At 45.8% G+C, this 7,500-nt stretch overlaps 1 protein-coding gene across 6 annotated transcripts in view; it reads right to left on the bottom strand.

The window, feature by feature from the left end:
* Positions 1-7,500, bottom strand: part of foxp1b (forkhead box P1b) — a 170,590-nt gene that overhangs the window by 134,580 nt on the left and 28,510 nt on the right. For 5 of the 6 annotated variants that reach the window (XM_076267973.1, XM_076267974.1, XM_076267979.1 and 2 more), the window contains exon 3: positions 1,416-1,464. The exons of the other annotated variant lie outside the window; for it this stretch is intronic. The gene's annotated coding sequence lies outside the window, so the exon portion shown is untranslated. The remainder of the gene's footprint in view (positions 1-1,415; positions 1,465-7,500) is intronic. 6 annotated transcript variants of the gene reach the window in all.

Raw genomic sequence — 7,500 nt, 5'->3', positions numbered from 1 at the left:
CCATGTGTATCTACCACAGGACAACGTCATAACCTACAAATCCATCTGTGATAAAGAAATCAAGCCATAGGCCATACACATTGCAAAGTTTAAGAGTCTGAAATGGATTTTATGCCTTGGCTAACATTTCCTTTGCTTGGAATTACGTGCTAGACAAGGCTAAGACTGGCCTCCATCTCTGTTTACGTCTTACTGCCCTGGGCAGCTTATGTTAGCTTACACGACACAGTCAAGTTTTCTGGAGGGCTCTGAATGTATCCGCTGTTCCTTCAATATCGTCCAGAGTCTAAATCCCACAGCTGTGAGAGTTTGAGCTGCGACAACAAAGTGCAGTTCAAGGTTGAAGGCAGCCGGCTTTCTGTCTCTGGCCCGCTTCCAAGAGCAAGTGAACTCAGCCGGGCCAAAAGGTGAATTCATCTTTAATGGACAGATACAACGCGAGCTGGAGGGAGAGCATCAGCAAATAACATAACAATCTCAGTGAGATTGCTGCTCAAAGGTTAAGTATTCCTACTCTCAAGCTGATGCACATGAAGGAATAAGGCTGTGTTCAGTCCTTAGCAACAGATATACAACCAGCTAGCTTATAAGCCGAAGTTATAAAAAAGCCACACGCCAATCGAGCTAGCGCAGATCCCTGTTCCATGTGCTGGGCCCTGGGTTTATCACTCAAGGTCAAAGACGTCTGTTTACAGTACACAAAAAGTTTTGAAATAGTTTGGTGGAGTGGTGTCTGCTGATAGTCACTGTTTGTTTATGGTGTGATTACACAACATACAGGGTGTAAATGGCTTAAGACACCAAGGTCCAGAGATGCACAAACACACACACAAACACACACACACACGTCACTCGGTGCTCAAGGCCACCTTGAGTGTTTGTTAGCGACACATTAGAAAGGACAACAAAAAACAAAAAGAAAAACATTCAGAGCAGGCTAAAATACAGTGAGCCACCAACGTTATAAGCCCAAGACATTCTACAATGGCAACAGGAGTTAATTTGACTAAATATTACAGTTGTACAAAAAAAAAACTGAAATCCGCCAAAAAGCAGCTGAAGATGATGTTCAAAGAAGCACATCCAGAAATGGCAAGCTAGTCTTCAACATTTAAAAACATCAACAATTAGAAATTACTTTAAATACCTACAATCAATCATTTAAGATATGTTCCTAACAACCTGCGATATCTACTCCAAGCTAGCAATACAGTGGGTGTCATGAAGGGACATATGCTGACTTTACACTGTGGCTTCCTATCTAATGGTAATGCACCTGCATCATTGAGTAGTTAGTGTGTAGCAGTAGCGGTAGTAGAGAGTGAGAGATGAAATGGAGAGAGAGGTTAGAAGCAGAGGCAGAGTGTGCCTGCCTGGCAGAAAGCACTGTCTAGTAGGATGAGATTGACACTTACTGTACTGTGATCCCTGGCTCCACAGGCTGTGACCACTGGTGTCCTCCGACTAGTGAAAGACACAGCAGGTGAGAGAGAGAGAGAGAGAGAGACGTGGAGGAGGAGAGATAGACAGACAGATAGAGAGAGAGAGAGCAAGAGAGAGAGAGAGATAGAGAGAGAGGGTGAAAGTGAAAGGCAGGAGGAGAGAAGAAAGAAGAATTAGCCAAGCTCTCTTTTTTCAAATGAGGAAATCCAGCCGGTGGAAGCAGCCAGTCATCAGTGGCAGCCTGCTCCACATAGAGAGAAGCAGAGGAGCAAATCCACTAATTACCCTCCATTCCCCACTATTGTGATCGCTTCATCTCAAGACAATCAAAGCGAGGAGAGGGGGCTGGTTTGAGCCAGACAGACAGAGAAAGAGAGAGGTCACTTTGAAACAATCCCACATTAAAAGGGCTACTAATTCACAAGGCTGGGTTCAGCTTCATTTTCCCCCTGCATGGCGTTTAATATTTGGAGGTGCCTTATTTAGCATTTTGGAGGCAAAATTCCCTTGATTACACAAATAATGGCACAACCAGAAAACTGTAATTGAGTTCAAATTGATTCTAGCACTGTTCTAATTGCATTTAAACACTGTTCGTCCCTGACCGTGTATTCACTGCCTCTTAATTACTGGCCTCGGAAGGCAAATCCCTGTGGAGCAGGGATGGGGAAAATAAAAATAGTGTAAGTTTTACGGCACGTTGTTAAAATGACCTATAAACTTTTTTTTTAATTCAGCCCGAAACGAAACCCCCTGAAGAGCAGGCCTGGAGAACGCCGCACGGATCACGGAAATAGCTTGTTCTGAGCATTGCGCGGCCCTCGCACATAAACGGCAAAGATTAACACCAACCCCCAGCGGCCTGCTGCTGTCATTCAGCCTCTTCCACCGGTGCCCGCCACCACCACCACCACCACCACCACCCCCACTGCTGCCACCACGCTCCACACCACCGCCTGCTCCACCCCCTCTCCTCTCTCTGCTTACACTCTCTCTCTCCCCCCCTTCCCTCCCTCCCTCTCTCCCGTTTTCCACGCAAAAAGGGAAGGGAAGGCAAAATGTGTTTCCTGCGCTGGTGGAGGAGAAGGAGAGGGTGGAAAAAAGCACCATCCTGCCCCCTCGAACCGCAGCCTATCCGCTCCTCCTCCCTCCTTACCACCCGACCCCCTCCATGGCCAGAACACACACACACACACACACACAAACAGGCCACCCCTGGTCCTTTTCTTGCCGAGGCAGCAGAAGTTCCCCGAAAGGTGGGGTTGTAGTTTGGGGGGTGGTTGTGAGCGCTGGTGGGGGAAGAGGGAGGGGGAGCGTTTGCCAACTCAAACAGCGGGCAGTTCTCTGGGCGTCAGGGAGAGGAGCATGGGCCTGCGGCCGGCTTCCTGAGGGCTCGGTGCAGCCGGAGAGGGCCCGAGCAAAAGGTAAGCGGTGTGTCAGCGCTACTGTAAACTCTCCGCCACCACCCTGCCCCGACCCGGTCAGCGGGACATTCCGTATCAAAGGAGACGCAACCGCGCCTAAAACACAACAGCATTGTTGCAGCTTTTCCTCTCTCTTTTCTCCCAACACCAACACTAACACCAACACCACCCACACCCACAGCCTTCCCCAACCAACTCCACTGCCGTCCCCATCCAAAACTTCCCACAAATCACAAAGAGGAATAAAGAAAATCAGAGGGAGAGAGAGAGAGAGAGAGCTCTCGCTTTTTCCGCCATCTTCCCAAACAAAATGCCAGGAGACCAGAAGTGACATTCAGCTGGCGGTTTAAAAATACAGACGCATTGAAAGTGATTAGAGTCTTATTTTATTGTTGAGCGCCTGACACAGGAGAGGAAACCAGAACAATCAATCCAACTGCTATTTTCTTCCCGCTGAATTTAGAAACACTAATTAGTTTTGCTCTCATAAACCCAACCTGAAAACTGGCAATTAGAAACTGCGAAGTAGGAACGTGCTGAAGAAACAAGCACTTGAAGGAGGGAGAGAAGAGAGTGCAAGAAAAAAAAAAGGAAAAAGGAAAGGAAAGGGAAAAAAAACCTTATCTTCCCTCAATTACAATCCAACAATCACCTCCCTCAAAGTCATTCAGATGCTTTCCATGGTGACGACACCACACTAACCCAGAAACACTGAAACACTCAAATAGAAAGAGAGAGAGAGAGAGAGAGAGAGAGAGAGAGAGAGAGAGAGAGAGAGAGAGAGAGAGAGAGAGAGAGGCAGAGAGAGGCCGAATCCTATCAAGTATGGCGTAGGCCTGCGACTGTCGCTAAGTCTTCAGATCTGGATGGCAGTGAGCAAAAGCAGGTCCAGGGGGAGGCTTTAACGTACGCGGGTCAGCGCGAGCTGACCGGGCCACCTGGTTGACCACAGTGGCAGCTGGGGCAGAGTGGACCCACAGAGGCTCCAAACCAGCACTTCCTCCCAGCTGGCTCTTTTAGTTTCCACCCACAGAATCACTCCAAGAGAGGAGTTTCCTCTTTCGGCCTCTGATGCAAGAGGCACCCGAAAGCAAACGGTTCATTCTCAACAAAGACAAAAAAATAATTTTTTTTCGTGGTTTTGAGGGGGGTGGTGGTGGTGGTGTGTGTGTGGGGAGGGTGTGTTGGCTTGGGGATGAGGGATGTGAGGATGGGGAAGGGTTTGCCTGGCAAGTGGCATGGTTGTTATGCGCAGGGATGTCATAAGAAATTAATGACAAAAGTTGTGGAAATTGTCTTCAGGAATTTCCGCCGTCGTCCCAGGAGCCCATGCGGGGGGAGGAGTCTTTCATCACTGTCTGACCGAAGACTGATGGCCTGTCAGTGGCTCCCTCCTCCCCTCCTCCTCCTCCTCCTCCAGCTTGGTCCTGGAGGTGGCTAAAAAAGGGGGTCTGGACTGAGGGCAGCGGCTCTTCCAGGCCTCAGCTCTCTCCCTCTCTCTCTCTCTTTTCCTTTTTGCCGGGGCGCAATTCTCAGATGCCCGGTCGCTGCCAACGTCCTTGCAGCCGGTGGCGGAGAGGCCAGGAGGTTCACGCTAACCGCCGCGTGTAGCAGCGCTGAACATCTGCTCATGAATGAGCGCGCTGCCCACCCAACTCAGCGCCCCGTCCAGGCTCTGGCTGATGAAAAAATTCAAACGCACAACCCCAACTCACTCACCCCCGCCCCAACCCCCCACCTCACCCCCACCCCAACCCCCCTTGCTGGCACGCTTGTTTTTTTTTTTTGCGCTGCTCTCCTGAGCCCGGGCCGAATTATATTAAGAGAGTTTCAGCGCGGCGGCGGTGTGTGTATCAGCGAGAACAGCTGGCACTGAAAGGAGATCGGCTGCCGCCGCTGCTGCTTTCTCCCCGAGCTCCGAGGCTTCACGCCGGACCGGCCTTTCTCTCCACCCCATTTGCCCTTGAAGGAAGAGGGAGGAGAAGTGGGCTGGAGGGAGGGAGGGGAGGGGGTGTCAAACCGCTCAGGTAATAAGAGGAAAGCAGCGGCTACATTTAGTTGATTACTCCCGACGTACCAGATGCAGATGATGCATTTATAGTATGAAACCTGTGGAAAACAATTAACACCAGGCTGGCAACAGCTTTCTGGGTATCGGTGTGGCAGATGATACACAAGGCAACTTTTTGAGCAATGTTCCTAAGTATTGTGGTAATGGCATGTTCCCATTGATATTGACTGATATTTTGTTTTCTAAAGAACTTTAATCATCAGTAGCAAATGTTCATGATCATCAAAACAAAACACATGGATCTGGTTATGTGGTTGCCGAGCAACATTGCTCAAAACGTTGTGTCATGTGCCGGCACATTAAGTGTCAAAAGGAAGTATAAAGCACACGTGCCTATCACTGCACCTAAATGAAGAGGCCTAACTATGACTGACAAACTTCAACACGGAGTCCCATCGAGGATTGGGACTCATTAACTCTCACTGAGATATGTGATGTGATGATTGAGAGATAAAGACGCACTTTGAAACGCTTCCTCGTGTTGCACAACTTAATATCTCTTACTGGATTTCATTCTCGCTAAACGCCCCGGCAAACATCCGTGGGCCCGCGGGAGGTGGGACACCTACACCCAGCACCAGTCTGAGTCATAACGTGCGGCAATATAAATATCTTTATTTGATCTGTCTGAGAGATGCCGTGGGTTTAGGGAAGTAGGCATTTCTTACAGTCAAAAATAAATGATTACTTAACATCCCGCAATTTCACTTCTGCCTTTGATTACATGAAGAGAGAGAGAGGGAGAAAAGTAATTTCATCCATCTGTTGATGTAGAAAACAATCTCTAAGGAAGTATGCTAAAGTACCATGCTAAATGAAATGAGCAAAGGCTAAATTAAAGGCAAATCAAGCTTAACCACTACTATTCTGATGCCAACAGATGCTTGATTTTTTTATAGGCTGATAAACAGACACATTCATGCTCACAACAATCACCACTTCCTGTATCCTAATCTTTATATATAATATAAATCTATATAATATATGGAGAGATTTATGGTTGTGATTACTGTATTTAGCAGACGCTTTTGTCCAAACATATATGTGTGTATGTATGTGTGTACGTATGTGTGTGTGTATGTCTGTATGCGTGTGTATGTGTATATACACATACACATACGCATACACATACACATACATACACACATACATGCATGTGTATATGGACTTATATATGGATATGGATATAGTGCAATTACTAGAAAACAAATAAATAATACTGTACACAAATTACAGATTATCAGCGAATCAGTTAACCTTATCTGTAGATTTTTTCTTCTTTTTGCCTCCTCTATCAACTTAAATTTTATTTTACTGAAAACCACCAACCTACTATTTGTAAATAAGAATGGGAACTACCCTTCGTTCAAAGAGCCACCCAACAAGGATGCTACATGACACCATTGTGTTTTGTACAACTCCCCAAACTACATCTTCGACGACAGAGCAGGGTTGATGGAATAATGAAGACGGGTCGCTTGAAGATAAACAAAGACAGCACTGATTTATGATCAGTCCATATCACCAAAACTTTCTAAACAGCCAAAAAAAGCACAGTTGTGAATTAACAACGGAGGTGGCAGACAACAAAATTACATTTTTATTAAAAAGTCAGCATTTAAGATTTGTTTTTCCAATATGACGACCATCAGATAGCGTAGGTATACCGTTATCTCTTTTTAATACAGAGAAGCTCACGGGTGTCAGTTTGAGACATCCTCGATTAAAAAAAGGTAAATATGTCTGCTTTCTTCAAACACAAGTATTGTTGACACTTAAAATATAATTTTCGGTCGGGGTATCCTAATGAAAGCACTGTGGGGGTGGGTTATATAGAGGCTTTTAATGAGAATCGTTCACTGCTTGCAGACCTGGACGCGATAGCCGTAATGCATGGCTCCTCTTTTTAATAAAATAATTGTTGCAGTTATTAAAGATGAATCTCATCAGAGGCAAGATGACAAAATAATTCATTACCAAAACCTAGGCTTTAAATAGCTGCAAATTAAATTTCTCCACAAAATATGCTTCTAGATAAATGGGATCGTTATTTCATATAAATATTGGATTTACTGTGTCCTTGAAAGGGGAAAAAAAGGAAATGTCCATTAAAAGTTTTAAGAGAAAAGTAGTTTATCAATTGCAAGAGCTGTTGCTGTTTAAACAGAGCAACATTCATGTTCATTTCAGACAAATTACCAAAAGCAAATTATAGCCAAATTCCTTACCCGACTTATGCTTTCCTTTTCAGAGGCAGCAAGCAACAAGCAAAATGTTGTTTTTCAGGGGGGGCGTAGTGTGTGGGCACCTTAATGTACTGCCACATGTTCCGTTGGCTTCTTGTGTGGTGCATGGTGAGTCAGCCGATGGCAAACGTTGAAAACAGGGCCATTTTCCAGAGAAATACCACCCTTGGTTACCGATTCCCTCTTTTTTGCATTGTTTGACCGACCACTCAATTTGCAAAATACATTACCCAACCAACTTCAACACATTCTTTATAACCTTCCTTGACATTTATTCATGTGCTGGCTGACTGCTTTTAACCAAATGGATGTACAA

The sequence above is a fragment of the Alosa pseudoharengus genome, unplaced genomic scaffold, assembly GCF_046254945.1.
Source record: "Alosa pseudoharengus isolate Yale_2024_CS ecotype anadromous, Long Island Sound unplaced genomic scaffold, YU_APseudo_1.1 YU_APseudo_1.1_scf_5, whole genome shotgun sequence".
Taxonomy (NCBI): Eukaryota; Metazoa; Chordata; class Actinopteri; order Clupeiformes; family Clupeidae; genus Alosa; species Alosa pseudoharengus.
Note: the sequence above shows the minus strand (reverse complement) of the source record. Positions and strands in the feature narration are given on the sequence as shown.